The 17,297-nt window shown below is 43.5% G+C and overlaps 2 long non-coding RNA genes across 4 annotated transcripts in view; both read left to right on the forward strand.

Moving 5' to 3' along the window:
- Window positions 1–17,297, forward strand: part of LOC137218257 (uncharacterized) — a 180,295-nt gene that overhangs the window by 155,267 nt on the left and 7,731 nt on the right. The window lies entirely within an intron of this gene.
- Window positions 720–12,673, forward strand: LOC137218258 (uncharacterized). Its single transcript, XR_010940581.1, has 2 exons — window positions 720–3,010; window positions 12,121–12,673. It is a non-coding gene; the product is annotated as an uncharacterized lncRNA (long non-coding RNA).

Below are 17,297 nucleotides of genomic sequence, written 5' to 3' on the forward strand. Positions count from 1 at the left end.
ACTTCCAGAGTGTCTTTATGTGCATACAAGCAAATATGAATATACATTTCTCCTTGGCACCCTAATTAAAAACACAAATAGTAGAACACTAGGCACGGTGCTGTTATATCTTGCTTTTATTCATTTGACAGTATCTTGCAAATTATCCTCTATCAAGACATCGTTTCCTGCATGACAGTGCACTGAATGGATGACGTACTATAATGCACTTTGCCAATCCACGTGGGATGCACGCTGATATTCAATAATCTGTTTATATTACAAACAATGCAGCAATGCATAATTCTGCTGCTAGCAAATGTGCAGGGTATGTTTCTAAAGGATTTATAACCTGCAGTGTTTTTAACAGAGCATTTGATAAGATACTCTGTTGCTGAATCCTTCTGTGGAGACTAGCAATGAGCCTTTCTCTTTCTGTAAACTGCAATTTACCAGATCTGTCCCCCCACATATCTTTAAGAATGCTTTCCAGCCTCTTGTACCATTCAGAAACCCTCCATAATCTGCTCAGCACCTCTCTTTATTCTCACACCCGTCACAGCCTTACCTGGCACATACCTGCTGTCTCCACCTTGCCCTCTGCCCATTGAGCAGGATTTAGAAATACTGAAAACCCCTCTTTGATCATCTCCAATTAATCAGCTACTGTGTGACTCAACTTTACTCAGTTTTATCACTAATTACAAACAATGGTAATTACAATGCTGTTGAGTAACAATAGTAATTTTCAATTCTGTAGATCTCAGAATTTCTCACTTCGCCAGTGTCTACACTAGTGGATCTCAGAACAAATTCTCAAGTCACTGAAATTGTTTCTTGCCACGACAACGCTGTATGGTCATCTAGTCGTCCTTGCAGCAGCGGACGCCAGGTAACAACCAAATGGAGGAAAAACCACCGGGATACATCTGGATGGCACGGAAGAGAAGGTGCGCCTCCACCCGTCCGAACTCATCCCCTCTGGCCCACCACAGGTCCCATTTCTCTCCCCGGGTTGTCTCCTCGTCCACACGCGCGTTCAGAGGCCATTCCGGTACGAGATTCTCACGAGGAGCCTCTGACAACCGCGCCCACCCAGGACCGCGCATCGCCTCTTGCCTTCTCACGACCATCACCAGACGCCCCAGGCAGCTCCCCATTTCCCCATTTGTTAGGCTTCTCCGACCACCAAGCCACAAGCGGAACCGTGGCTGCGCCTGGAGAGCCCTCCCCTCTCGCCCGCGACTGTCCTTGCTGTCACCTGTGGTGAGAGACCTGGTCCACACAAGTGCTTCGCCGACGAAGCCAGCAGAAGTGGGGACGCCGGGCGCTCCCCCTTAGACGCACTTCGGCCTGCAGGGGAATACCGTCTGCGGAGCCGCATGACCGCTTTTCGCGGATTTCGAAGAAAGTAGCCGCATGGGAGGAGCTCCACCACGGCGACGGGACCGGGACGCACCGTTTTCCCAAGGCGGCCAAGAAGCAGCACCGGGCGTCCTATTGGACGGGGCGTCGCGGTCCCGTGGGAAGGAGGACGTGAAGGCCGGGGTCGCACTTCCAGTGCCTCCTCGTTACGCCATTCGGGCCCTACCCACTGAGGAGAAAAACAAATTTGGGAATAAGGGCGAAGGGGATCGAGAGAGAAGGCCGGCGGAAACTTGGCGGCGTCCACGTCCGTAGGAGACTTAGAACCTCTCAGGCGACACTTGGCAAGCGGAAGTACGACCACCGGGCCACACGGACGACTCCGGGGATGGATACCCCCTCTTAACCACGTGTTTCAATGTGGGTGTTTCACGCGCAAGAGACACAAGGGAGTGCCGGTCGAACCGCCCAGACCCACCACTCAACGACTTTAAGGGAGCGCAGCGCCGGCCTCACAATAGGCATGTCTGCCCGTCCAAATCCCGCGAAAGAAGCATGCGCCCATGCCCCGGAGACCGGGACCCAAGCGCGCCAGCCAACATGCACATCGGGCTCTCCAGCGGCCTCAACGCCCGTGCCCGGTGCGTTCCCCACGTCCGGACTGGGACGCTCGTGGACCGAAGTGGTAGAAAATGAACGCTCCTAAAGTGACTCAGAAGGACGTACCATCGAGCCTCAGGCGCTCCGGAGGGCTCGCAAGAACCTCTCCCTACACAACGCGGCGGGCGGCCCAGGTAGGGTCGAGTCCGCTTAGTTCTCGTGGCTGGAGGAGAAGAGGCGGTTGCTGGTCGACCAAGCTAGGCAGCCCTCACATCTTACTAGGGAGCGAGGCAACGATCACAACCTCGTAAACCTACACACACAATCTCCAGCGAACGCAGGAGGAGCCCATGCCCCGGGACAACCGGGACAGTCGCCACACGCATAGACGGGCTTCCGGAACGCTGCCTCGCGCCCGGCGTCCGAATGTCAGCCCTCGCGAAGATCGCCGAAGCTCCGGAGACAAGGGACGATATAAAAGCGGCCGCCAGGTGGCGCCCGACCACCGGCTCGAACGTCCCCGGGCCGGATCCCGATCGCCGAAAGGCGAGGGTGCAGTGCCGGCCGCCCAAACGCCCGAGCTCGTCTCGGGGAGTCCGCCTCGGAGCTAGCGCCCGGCTCGGCACCACACGGCGCGACCCCGGCAGCAGACGGGAGACGAGGAGCTGGGAGGATGGTGCCGGGAGGCTGCCGCGAAGGAGACGTGCTCTTCACGCTATTCCTGGGCCGCCGGCCGCTGTAAACAAGGAAAATTCTGCAGGGGGATGGACTGCGTGAACTGTAAGCTGAAACCATGAACGTACCAATAGAAAACACGGACGACATTTTATTCTGTAATTGCAGAGTGGAGATGTTACTAAAACATCAAAAGCAGGGCCCAGAAGCCATAAAGGAAACGATTGATAACTTGACCACCTAATTGATCTTTACATATTCCACAAGCAAAGTCAAATGACAAGAAGTGGGTAGGTGGGAACATTTGTGCAAATACATGTGTACTAAGAATATTGATATCAGTATTACTTAAGAACAGAACATTTAGAAAACAGCCAATGAGAGGGACCAGGTAAGTAAATTTCAAGTACACTCAGACAATACAGTAATATCACTTTGTGCTTTGGTTTATTGATTTTTTTTTAAATGAGCTGGATGTATAGGTATTGACTTGGAAAAAATGTTGATGACAAGCTGTTTAATGAAAAGAGCGAGTTTATATATATCTTTTGAAAAGAGTAAATGGAAAAGTAGAGGATTGGAATAGGTAAAGCAACTTTGCAAAACAAGAGTAAATTCCTCCTTACAGCCTGGAGTCAAGAACCAGAAGGATGAGTGTGTCAGAAATAAATATGAGCCACACTTCCTGCTTTTCTGCCCCCTCCTTCTGCAGTCCTGGGACAGGCAGCTGGCATCTCAGCCCCTCAATGTCTCTCCTCCACCCACACCCAGAGCTACCTACAAGCAAGAAGAACTTTCACTCTGCAGGCCTGGCCTCCCTATGTCCTCAGCCTCTTTCCTCATATCAGGAACCCTTAGCAATTCACTTGGTTTGCCCAGTCGTCCATGCCAAAGGTTGCTGGTCCCAACCTACACCTGTGCAGCCTTTCTGTCCAAAAGCTTTGAGCTGATTTCCCAAGGGAAGAACATTCCCCTGACATAGCAGGTATGAGCCAAGAGGACAACTGGAAGTTCGCGCCTGGATCCATCATACAAATTTTGTGTGCACTCAACTCCCAAAGACACAAGAGCGACAGAGGGTCCACTGTATTGTTAGCGCAACATGGCCATTGTTTTCTTAAAACACGCAGGCTCAATCAGCAAGTCCAGCTGTGGCACCAAGAAAAAAGAAACACACACGCACACACACATATCGGCAGGTATTCCGTACTCAACGGCCAAGCCCGTGAGCCACAACTACTGAGCATGCGCGCCTGGAGCCCGTGCTCACCAATAAGAGAAAACACGGCAATGAGGAATCCGTGCCCCTCAACGAAGAGTAGCCCCCGCCCGCAGCAAGTAGAGAAAGTCCGTGCTCAGCAACAAAGACCCAACACAGCCAAAAATAAATAATAAATAAGTAAATAGGAAACTCTTTAAAAAGAAAAGTACACATAGGATAATTGAGTTATTGTGAAGGAAGGAAATTTTATTTATCTTCTTTCGTAGACTTAAAAATGTTCAAATATAGTCTATAAAAAGTTTAATATTTTAAAAATTAGAAATAGTAAACAATTCCTCATTACACTTTATTGTCCAGCATCCACCTCCACCCCAGCACCTCTCATATCTGCTCCACCCCCCACCCCCCCACCCCCACCCCAGGTCTGCAAACTTGTTTCTCTCATTACTATCACCTGTGTTCACCACACACCTAAGGCTGTTGTAGTCATTCACATGGTAATTAGGGAATTTTTCTTTACTGAGCCTAAGGGCTGTATTTATTGTTTTTAGTGAAAATCTCTCCCATGTGTTCTGTGAAGTCACAGCATTAATGGAGTCTGGAACAAGTGGGTGTGAATGACGGAAGGAGATTATTTCCACATCAGTCTCCCTAACAGGGTGGTGAACATAACTGGCATTAGTATTTCATGGGTGTACTTAGAAGATCCAGGCCAAAACGAGAAACCGGACCATTTGGCAAAAGAGGGACCAATTCAAGAATAAAAATAAGTCTCTTCTCACCTGTTGTTTCATTGTAAGGAACTCAGCCAACACTTGTCCGCCTCTGCATACTTATGCAGGGTCAGATGAAAAACTGAGCAGGTAAAGATGAGGAAAGGGAAAGCAACCAAGAGAATCCAGGCATTTAAAGCATTGTTAGGCATTCCAGGCATGATCCCCAGCCATTCACCTGGGAATGAGCTCTACCACCTAACCCCCAGGCATGTGTAGATATGGTGAACCCCCTCTCTCCAGGGTAAACAATAAGGCAGTGTAGGCTACTGCACATAATCAAGACAGTAATATTTTCATTTACACATAAAACGTGAAAATCCTTGGGTGTTGTACTTTTATTAGAGCTACTTTTTCAGAGTTATTTCATTAATGTTCGGTTCCTAGGAGTTACACCAAACTGCAGGAAACCCGCATAATGATCAGTTGGGGAATGTTGACTCCACAGAAAGAACACCACTCTCAAATGTTTCATGAAATAATTCTTGATCAAACGCACCAGGATTTTTTCTCCAACACCCGCCCCAGTGCTTCAGAGGCCCCACCCTCCCTGCTGTGCCCTCTCCCCACACCCCGGATGCCCTTGCCCTCAGTCACCTTGGTTCCTCCCCATGTGGGAATCAAGCAACATGAGGGCCTCAACCCTATTGCTGCCCTCCATGGCCTTGGACCATGTGGCCAGGCCACTTTGGATCTACTTCATGGTGGGGAAAACAATCCAGCGACTCATGTCTTGTTGGAAGGTCTTGTCACACAAATCAGGGCTAAAAACCCCTTGCACAGGAAAGCAGCAGGAGTACGTACATCATAAGCCCACTGTTGGGTACCACAATCCACACATGGCAGACACGCTCATCAAATATAGAGTGAAGTTTAATTTGGGGTGAAATTTAGTCGACACCTTCAGATACATTAGTGAAAGAGTAGGTGGAGTTCTGTCCTACTAAATGTCATGGGGAGAAACATTCTTCACTTCATAATTTTTCTATAGGAAAGTATGTGTCAACTGTCAAGTGCTACCTAAGTCAATGTTAATCATTAACTACTGCATAGACAAATACTGATAATGTGTCAGGAACAGGGGTGGATCACAACCCTTTGATCCTGAGATCCTGAAAAGAGAAAACATTCCTTTTGAGACCCTGTGATTGAGATTTACCTACGTTTGCTCATTTATCTTTCGTACAACCCTGTTACTTACAGATTAGTTACCTTTTAACAAGTAACATAAGCTAGGTTCTGAAATTTTGCTTATGTGAGAAGATCATGCAGCTAGAAAATGACAGAGCTAGAATTCAAACGTAGCTCAGGCTGTTTCTGAATCTCAAATTCCTAAATATGCTGGTGTTGAGGTGTGGATCCCAGATTCAAATTTCACCTGGATATGTCACCTATCAAATCAGTGGTTGGAATCCTCCCTGTTATCATAACACTTCCCCTCCAGTCTGTTCACACAACGACTACCGTGCTTAGGGTCTCCAAACACAGGAATCCTCCAGTGCATTGACCCAGCCTCCCGATCATTCCCATGTCTCTTGAGTTTTATGGAACAATTCTCAGGTCCCTCTGACCTCTCAGCACAGCTGATGATCAAGACCCCAATCAGAGATGACAAAAAGACTCCGCTTCCTATGGCTGCATCTATCATACGTCTCTCCCAATGAGTTTTATAAATATCTGCATCCTACCAGGACGTGATCATAAACCATTCTCCCATGTTTTGCACACACTTCGAATGTTCCCCTTGTTTCTTTGAATCCCTGAAATTCTCACCTTCCCTCACTTTCAACAGTGTGTTCACCTCCTACCATGCAGATGAAGTAGAATATTCGAAGAAATGTGTCAGCTCACTGTCATGAAGTCAACACCTATTCCTGAATCTTCACCCATTGGCGATGCCGCTCCTGTTTAAACTGAAAGTCATTTCTATGCCTGGATAAACACATTTTTCTCAAATGTATCCCCTTCCCTCCTACTCTCTGGAGAATATTTTATTATTAATTGTAAACTGAAGCTCTTCTACCAGCTAACACCTCTCTCTTCCCAGTCCATTCCCTTTCATCTTTTTCAGTTTCTTCATTCTTGAAACAAAATCTCTGAACCAATTTTTCTCTAGTTCCTGCCCAATGAATTTCCTCTTTCCAAAGTAAACTGAAAGAGCAGTGCAGGATTAGTGAGAATCTCTGGGCGCCCCTCCCACAGTTTTATTTACTAGGGTTGATCTCCCTGTTACTGTTGACTTGCGTATACATAAACCTTTATAACATTATAGTTATCTCTCCGTGATTAAATCCAATGAATGTTTCTCGTATTTTACTTGGATCCAAGCAGAATTGGACTATGACCTCCGTCAGGAAATTTATATTTCCAAGGTCCTCTGACATCACAAACTCCCCACTGCCTTTAAACTAGTCAGTTCCTGCCAGTGTACTGTGTGCAGTTCTCCTCAAACAATACTATTTCAACATCTCAAGATTCCATTATAGCCCTCTTCTCTCTTTTTACTATATACACCATCTTCGAAAACTGTTATAATTATTCAGTCTTCTCCTGTTACCACTATGATAATAATGCGTAAAAACGAATACTAGATTTCTTTTCTGAGGTCTCATCCATAACTGCATGGGAAGCAGACACCTACAATGAAATGTATATCAGACAGAAGCCAGGCACTTCCTCCCAAAAAAAAACTACTACTCCTCTCGTCTGCAGTTTCAGATAGCAGCTCCACTAATTATTTGGGGCTCAGTCATCGACATAACGTCCCAGAACCACACAAACAGAACCAAGCATCGATTTTATCTCTACAATGAGCACTCTCGTCTCTGTTCATCTCCTCCCTGATATACACATACATAGTTCCAGCTACACTTATACTGCTTCACTTTCAGGTTAAATGTCAGTGCCTCAGAGATTTCTTCTTTAAATTACTAGCTAAGTAACTCTCCTCTCTCTGTTGTCTTGAATAGAACCTACAGGCAACACCCATAATATTTCACGATATCTCTACTCATCATTTTTTTTTCTTTTCTTTTTTTCCTGTTTTCCTCTCTGGACAAATTGCAGAAAAGTAAACTGTAGAGTCATAAAGCAAGTTTCTCTTGACTATTACATAAGGATTGTAAATGCACAGAGAGTCCATGTACACAGTAACCTAATCTACTCTCAGATGGCCTGTGACCAATGTTCTTTAATCAAATTAAATAACTATCTTTAAATTAATAATTCTTTGAATAATAAATGACTTTGATTCCTCCTGGGGAAAATTTTATTTAGTAATCACCAGAAACAAAATGTGTGGGAAAACTGTGTTTGTGTCTTTACTTAAGTATGCAACTACCACACTCCTGAGTTCAAAGTTTTAGTCTCTTTCTATAGAATCAGGCAGAGAATTGTCTGTGGGCTCCTGTTAATAGATCTGATAACCTCATATATTGTATAATCATAAAGAAAGAACTCCTTTAATCTGGATGTCAATCAGGATAAATCTAATCAAGGAACAACTTCCCTAACACAAACTTTTCCTTCTCAACACGTTAACCACTTAGATACATGTAAGGAAATTATAAGAGATTCCGTTAATTTGTTAATATTCTAAAAACCTCCGAAAGCAGTCTTGATGCCTTGGCCGGAGGTCTCACTGTTTTGTGAATTGTGGCCAGTTCTGGGAAGAGAATTGCAGCTGGAGGATTAGTCTTTATATAAATATGTTTAACCTACAAACAGCCCATCAAGCTGTGGGTTTTGTGTGGCTTTATATAAGGACTGGTGTTGTTTGATGATATCAAACATTGAAGGAAGATATTTTTAGGGTTTTAGAGCATCTGTATTTTAATACCAAGGTAAATAATTAAATTATAATCAATTACATGAAGTTTCCAGGGAGGCAAGAGAGAAAAGAATACAATTGGAGAAATTGTGCTTGGCCAAGGAAGAGATGATTCTTCAATTCTTACTATGGGCTTGGGAATAAACCGTGAGGAATATTTGTAGATTTTGTGATAGTGAGCTGAAGAATTTCCTCAAATTATCTGAATAATCTGTCTAGTAGAAGGTGGTCCCTTTTGTGGAAAGTGGCGAAAGTACTGAGAATATTAAAAATCAAAAGATATGGAGAAGGTCTGAAATATTTGTGAGACATAGAATAAGATTGAATCATCTAGATATAGTACAATGTCCAGGGATATTTGAAAGATGTTGGGAGATTTGCAAACCCCACCAGATTTAATATCCTAGTTAGATTCAGTCATGGAAGAAGCAGGTACTTGGAGCCCTCCAAGATTGGAATCTTGACCAGCAACTGTGATGAATTTGGAAGGAATATGGAAAGAGGAATATGGAAATTGTTGGTCTTCAAACTATATGTTGAAATTACTTGATTTGATTAATTTGGAATAAAAATGAAGACGGTTGGCACACATGTTAGGAGAGTGGGGTCAGTGCACTGGAGGTTCTCCTAGCATTTGTGGCGAGGGAGGAAACTGACTAATAACTTGGAATATCATGGGTTAATTACCTTTAAAAACTCTTTGACTTTTATTTCTTAATAAATAAATTTGGGGAACTAATATTTCCCTTATGAGAAGCAGTAGCCAAAGTCTTCTTAGTTTGACCGTGGGAAACAAGATTACTCCTCTTTTCTCATAGGCCAGTTCACATTTGCAGGTGGGGTGGTTGTTCACTCCCAGGTAAAGGCTTATGGCTTCATGACTGTTAGGTCTGAAAACTCTAGATAGGGTTCAAGTCTCATGGCTTTCTTCTCTTTCCTTGGATTTTCCTGCTTGGAGTAAACAGTGTATCTGAGAGAGAATACTAGCAGCTGAGTTCTTGGCAATGTGTCCCCAGGTGAGTGGGGACTTGCTCTTTCTCCTGAAGTGGTAACTCTCTTTCCGGTGGATAGAAAGGTGTCACCACTTGGACTGAGTGCTCTAAGTGTATCCTGGTGGGAGTCAAGGCTCTGAGCACTAGTCCTGTCGTCTGGCATCTCTGTGAGGATCGTGGAGTAGGGCAAGGGCTAATACAGCAACCGTCTCCTTTCCAACATTTATAGCGACGTGCTCCAGACTCCATGAAGTCTGTGTTGGAAAGAGGGCACATGAGAGGTTGTATTTCTCTCCACTCAGTCATGGGTTTGACGGGGGTGTGACTCACTCCATAAGCGACTCTGCAATGCAGTGAGCTCTGTCATGTGATGGACACAAGTGGAGGGAAGAGCAAGAGCAGAAGTTCAAGGTCTGGAAGGGGTGGAGGTGTTTGCACAGGTGAGATGAATACGTCCAGGGTCAGAGATGCTGGCTAGATGGATATGCAGGGCTGAGGGGGCAGGGGAAAGAGAAGAAGCCCTTCAGCAGGACTGGCCCAGAGAGGACAGTGGAGCCAATTTTGCTTTTTCTTTCTTTGTTTTTCCAATTTTTAATCTATTTTCTGAGAATACAATTGACTATTTTGAGAACTCTAAAAAGTCACAACAAAATATGCCCTTTCATTCTTGTTCCAAACCAGCCATTTCCCCCCTGTTTAGGTACCTTTGTTCAGAAACTGGAAGCACTTTACAGAAAGCATTTTTTCCTTAATTGGTACATTGAGTAGGATATAGTAGGTAGAGGAACACTTAGAAAACTGTGGCGATATGTGAAGCCCTGGAGAGGCCTGAACCATTGAGAGTCTCTGATTAGTCTCTGAGCAGGGAAGACAGGAGGAAGCTACAGGAGAGACCATGATAGTCAAAGTGGTGAGGTCCCAGGAAACGAGGAGGGAAAGAGGGACCTCAACCCACAGGAAAGGTCAGTTGGGGATCATCTTACAGTTTGGCAACCCCGGGACCGCTGGCTTGTAAAGTTGAGCCCGTCTGTCCTCATATCTGGTGATGAATGCATGCTCTGTGTTGAGGTTAGGTAGGCAGCAACTGCGGACCCCAAGTTGTATATACATTCTGTTCACTTACACAAAATGATGGACATTGCATCAATGCTCTCTGACTTTTTAGTGACTAATTCACCTGTAGCTTTTATTTATTGGGTTTTGTTATGTTTAAACATGTCATGTCAGCTCATTTAATCACTCAACTCTCTTGAGAGGTTATTAAGGTATTTCCCACATGAGAACAGTGAGGTTTGTATTGGGTAATACTTTGCCTGTAGTCACTGCTGATAAGTGGTGGAACATGTACATTGCCTGTCTTGTGTTAAGTCTGTAGATTTATCTGAAAGTAGTGGGGAGCAGGGATACTTATGAATTCCCAAGTACACATTTTTTAATTGCCAGTCAGCTCACAATTAACATTCTATTGTGGACTGTGCAGCTTATTTCGCACTACCCCTCATGTGATGCTCCTTTGCCATGAAAGTCACTCTGTATTCAGAGTGTGCCCATCTCTGTGATGCACTTGAAAGGCATACGCCAAGTCAGCCCAGAGGAACATTGGACTTGACGTCAAACAGGTTTGAGCTTTTGATACACACAGCTGCCTTTTCTCAGTACTATCACCCTCGACCATCACCTTTGGACATTTGGGGAAATGGGGCAGCCTGAACCAGAATGTCCTGCATGTTTTTAGGAATCAGTGACTTTCAAGACATGTGACTGTGAACTTCATCCAGAACTGGGGTAATGTCAATTGCAGGTTTCTTTGAGTGAAATGTCTCTGGAATCTTGTTGAAGTCAATGTGGAAAAATCCCTCTGATGGTGTCACAATTCTGTGAACCTATCAATCTTATTAATCTAACCTTCTGCATATTCCTTGGCCTTAGAGGAAAGGATGGCTCTGTGGCTACTGGTGCTAAACGTCAACGCAGCACCCATCGTTTCAGTCCCTCCCTTTCGGTGCTTTTCCTCATCTTTATCTCGCCAACATCCCACCCATTTTATTTTTCGTTTGTTTTACCCTTCAAGATATATTCTAATTGTCAATATCCTATAATATGTTTCCAATTTCTTATATATTGCTCCATTTCATACTTTTTCTCTGTGTTAAAGATCAACATTTTAAAAATGTTCACAGACAGTAGCTTCAGGAAGAAGCCATTTATCTGAAGGTCAATAATAAGTTTATGGGGATAAACCCCGCTGTCCACATTAGAGACATGATCTTAGGGTAAGAGGAATTCAGCCCAACCACCTGACTGAAAGTGGACTTAAACGCTGGCCCGGCAGAGGCTTTTGAATAGTTTTCATTTGGAACTATTTTTCCCCCAAAACAAACTGTACCTTGAGTTTCAAAAGGGCAGTTGCTTAAATGTAGCTCAGGTATATAGTGTTTGAAAAATAAAGAAGACCGAAAACTTAATCAGAAAACGATGGCAGTGAGAGGCTACAAGTTAGAAAAATCTATATGAATTCAGCAAAGTGAGACTCTATGTGAATATCAGTAACATGGTGTGTGGGGGTGGGTAGTTAGTGGAGACCATCACTGAGGGAGCAGCCTAGAATTCATGTGTAGAGAACTAAAGAAATGAATTTTATGTGAGCAAACTTTTAACAGTCTTTCCTTTCTTTATCAATAGCAGAGACTTCACACTGGAGAAAAGCCCACTGAATGTAACAAATATGAGGAGATTTCACATAGAACTCAACTATCACGCCACATGAGTGACCTCTCACAGGACAGAAACCCTATGCTTGCAATCAATTTGGAAGAGCCTTCAGCCTTTATTCATCATTGAACTAACATAAGATAATTTAGACTGGAGTGAAACCCTGCAGGTCTCATCAATGTGGGAAGGCTTGTAGACAAAGCTGTAACCTTAGATGACATGAGAAAACTCACCCTGTAGTGAACCCCTATATATGTTATAAACGTGGCGGATAGTTTAGCTGGAGCCTCATATTTAAATACACCAGAAACTCACACTGGAGAGAACCCTTAATGTGATAAATGTGGTACACACTTCAGCAGAGCCTTAACTTTTATTCACACTGATGAACTCACAAGGTGAGAATGCCTCTGTCTCAAAACACTGTAAAATCTGGTGCTTCAATTATTCTATTCCATTTATATTTTCTACTAATGTGCCTCTCATGATGTAAAATTGAATTACAAATAAATTTAATTTTTCACAAGTGTCCTAGTCCTAGAGAATTTGTGGACACGGCCATGAAATTTCCAAGAATTCAGTCAGGCAGGGGTTTATTCCTGCAACAGTATTTTTTATCCAAAATGTTTTTTCCCCCACTTAGAACAGATAGATATGTCAGAATCAAGAAGGTGAGAGATCATTCCAGAAACACAATATTGTAAAACAACTATACCCTCAATAAATAAAATAAGGTAAGATAAAATAAAATAAATCATTGCAGACATGGAGAGGTCAATTTTCAGATTTGGAGAGTGTAGGGGCTTCCTGATAAGGTCGGGCTCCTCTTCAGATACATTGCTTTTACTTTGTTCGTCTAAAAACATTCATTATAACCCTAGAGTCCACGGATGTCTAATGGGTGAAAACATGGTATTGTAGGGGGCTATAAAGCATGGGATGTTGCCTGCAACATTTGTGTGTCTGTGCTCCTGTCTGTGTACATGCACACGCACACACACAAACGTGCAAGCAAGGGAGAGAGCATATAGCATCCATCTGATCCTAAAGAGAAAATGTGAGTCTGGAATCAATGGTATAAATGTGTCATCAGGAGAGAGAGCATCAATTTTTCAATTTTTAACATTATTGTCAATTATTAACAAATATTTACTGAAAGCTTCCAGGATTTCAGAACTTGGCTTGTTATGAGGACTAAATTGTAAATAATACAATGTTCCTATCTTCGTAGAACTCTACATTCTAACGCAGTCAATTCAAATACACTGCAATATAAAATTTCTGATATTGAAAATCAAACATACATAAGGGTTTGCAAATTGTGTAACTACAAAATGTTTGCTACTATTTACAAAGAAAGGTTGCCACTTTAAAAAATAAAATTGAGATTATAACAGTGTCATGATAGAACTTTGGAAGGTCAAAAATTGTCAAAAAGACTGGGCTTTAAACAAATATTTTACAAAATTCTGAACCTCTGAAAAGCTATTCTGCAAGATTTGGGAAGAATAAAGATAGATTTCCCTTTCTAACAGCCAAGATAATTGTTCAAAATATTATGAAATAAGTATTTAGATTAACTGTTCATTTTCAACAGTTAATTTAAATTAACTTTTGAAAATCAAAACTGTTTTTTATTAGAATACAAAAACTGCTGCACATGCCCACTAAAATTCCATTTAGCATCCATTTTAATTGAGATTCAATGGGGCACCATTTTATTTATTCATTTATCTTCTTCCAGTTTTACTGAGATATTACTGACATAGAGCACAGAGTAACTTTACAGTGCATAATGATTTGACTTACATATGTTATGAAATGATTATCACACTAAATTTAGTGAACATTCATCATCTCATATAGATACAAAATTAGCGAAATAGAAAAATGTGTTCTTCTTGTAATGGGAACACTTATAATTTATTCTCTTAACCAGTTTTATATGTAGGAGACAGAAGTATTTATTATCTCTATCATGTGCTATATTGCATCCCTGGTACTTCATCTATTTTTCGGCTGGACGCTTGCAGTTTGGGCCACCTTCATCCAGTCCCTCCCCTTCCCATGCCCTGCCTCTGTGGACCACAAATTGGACTGTTATTGGATGAGTTTGTTTGCTTGTTGGTTGGCTGTTGAAATATAACTGATCTACAACACTATGTTACTTCTTGTTACACAACAGAGTAATTTGGAATTACTATACATTTCAAAATAAGCACCGGGTCCTCTGCTTGGGGAAGGGCCAGGGCACCGGCGCGTCTGAGGCCCTGGGCCCCGCCGCCAAGCTCAGGAACAGGCCCCTGTCTGCAGAGGACGAGGCAGCCTCCGGGTGCCAGAGGATATGCTGGGATCGCGCCCCTTCTCTCCGTCCTCCGACCCCAAGTTCCCTCGGCGACGGGAGAGACAGCGGGCTGGGATGTGCTCCTAGGGAGGGAAGCAGGTGCGGTTCCGGCCACGGGGGGCTCATCTCGGCCGGTGAGAAGCCCTCTGCCGGGCCGAGGACCCGCTCTACCGCCCGTGGTGCTCCCATGACTGCCGCTTACCCTGAGCGCAGAGGAGCGGGACAGTCTCCTGGGCCTGCAGGCCGCCACGCCCCTCTCCTCGCCGCCTCCAGGTCTCCCGCCACGCATCCAGCACCTGCGACGTCAGCGAGGGGGGCGGGAGATCGTGCGGGGATGGACCCAGCCGCAATCGCCGCCCCAGCCCGGAGCGCTGTCGTGTGCTCCGCCCGAAACACGGTCGCTCCTTCCCGGACCTGCCGGCCGAGCTGCAGGCGGAGCCGTGGAGACACTGACGCCAGAGGCGCCGTCGGGTTTTCCTGGCCGGCCCCGGGATACCGGGCCGTTTCCACTTCTGGCTCCACGTGCTTCCCGGTCTGTAGCTTAATAGCCGAAGGACGCAGCGCCGGGCCGCTTCGCTGGCTGCACGTTGCGCGCAGGGTCGGCACTGGAACAACAGCGCTGGGGTCAACTACACAGAGCACCCCGCGTGCTACTTCTTTGATCTTTGTCTCTGGTGTGAAAGGGCCCAGATCTCCCATCCTGGGCAACAGAAATGTTCTTTATAAATGTTTTGTAGAACATGTTCTGTCCCCTACCAAAATAAGATATTTGGTGACTTGAAGTGTCAGAGTCATCCGCTGGTGTTGGCCGTGAGGTTGAAAAGCAGGTCACTGCCACAACCACATTTGGGTGCACAGAACCCACAACAGCTGTCAGACTCTGGCCATTAGCCCTCAGAGAAGGTGGACCCGTAGCGGCTGGACTCCAAGCCAGGGGTGGGGCTGGAAAGGCGGCTTTCTGTCCCTCTGGGAGCCACAGAAGTTAGTGGTGAATTGATGGATGAGGATCTGTGCCTAGCAAATAACTATTGCTCGGAACTCTTTGGTTCCATGCATGCGGCCAGACAGAGAGCAGAGGGTCAGGACAGTCTCACTCACTGCTGGTGGTTGGGGACGCCAAGAGGAGGGGACCATACATGAGTAGGGGGGGCACCCTGGGGGAGGAATAAGTCCCCTCCCATCTTGGGTAGATTTTGGTAACTTGTTTTTTGTTTTGATTGTAGTTTTCATATTTTCTGGCGGAGGGCTAGTACAATCAATTCCTTTTGAGATGCTGGTCTCCAAGGAGGGATGTTTGCACTGTAATTCGAGAGAACAGGCCATTGCATCCTACATCCCATCGGCCAAATTCCACACCCAGCTTGTGCTGGTAGGAACTGCAAACTAAGAGTGGTTTTTATATATTTAAATGGCTGAAAATAATTCATAAAAACATTATTTGCAACCCACAAAAATTATATAGCATTCAAATTTCCTTGTCGATAAATAATGTTTTATTGAAACACAGTTATACTCCTTTATTTACGTTTTACTGTAGCTGCTTTTTGGCTACAATGACTGAGATGAGTAGAAATAACAGACATCCTATGACGAATCTAAAATATTTACTCTCTGGTGCTTTACACAAGTTTGCCAACCCCTGCTCTAGAAAAGCGGGAAAAAAATTTTTTTTCAAACTCATATGCTGGGATTTATACTTTTAAAACAGTTAAACTTTTAGCGAATTTTCTCCCTGGAAACAAACTTTAGGTAGATGTAAATATGTTAAATTACTCTCAGTAATCTCAGTTAGAATAAACACTAATTCACAATTATTCCTGCACTGAGGAAGGGAATCCACCTGCAGATAATTTTATTTTCATCTCAGAAATAATCACAAATTAGTGTAACTAAAACCTAGCACCCACACAAATTAACATCAACTGCATAAACTGCTAGATATTTCTGAGCCTCAAAATAGAACATTGTAAGCCATAAAAGTATTTACTTTAAATTTTGGTTTGGCGACATCTCTTGCCTGTGGCAGTGTTTACCAAAGTTAATTGATCACGGAGAATTTCATCAAGAATCATTTTCTAATAGAAAACTATCAAGAGTTAATGCACTATAATTCACACTGGAGTAAAATAAACCAGAAAACACTCACATTGATGAAACAATGAATATGTAATTTACATAAGAATATAAAAATGTATAACAACAAAAAAATCACTTATTACCTTATTTTCTGTTATTAAATATAAAAACGTATTATGCAGCTTCCAGGTATTCTTGCATCTGGTAAGCCATTTCTTTCTTAAAAGGGCATTATTGCATAATGAAACATATAGGTAAATGCATTTTTAGATTTTATTTTGTATTTAGGAATACATTTAACTTCAAATTTACCAATAGTGTATATAATCGCATTGGGACTATATACACTACAGAACACACTGGGAAATTCTAGATTTTATGATAATAATGTGTTATTTTGGATTACTTTGGGTTATCAAAAAAATTAGAAAGAAATTAAGAGCCCAATATAAAGAGCAAGATAGCAATCCTCTTGTCTGTTATCCTTTAAAATGGTATCCGGTTGAATTTTGAATAAAATGGATAATGAAAGGAATTTTAACAGGCACGTACAGGATAATTTTTATCCTTATAAAAATCGTTGCTGATTTTCAAACATATAGTTTTGAATTCTAAAAATTGAAAAAATACTTATTTTGGAATATAGAGAAGAGCAAACCTGGTTCTTAAGACAGGAAACCTAGCTTTGCTCTCCCCAATTCATGTAGAGAAGGTTTTCCAAAATTAAGAA

Source organism: Pseudorca crassidens, unplaced genomic scaffold, assembly GCF_039906515.1.
Source record: "Pseudorca crassidens isolate mPseCra1 unplaced genomic scaffold, mPseCra1.hap1 Scaffold_72, whole genome shotgun sequence".
NCBI classification, from domain to species: Eukaryota; Metazoa; Chordata; class Mammalia; order Artiodactyla; family Delphinidae; genus Pseudorca; species Pseudorca crassidens.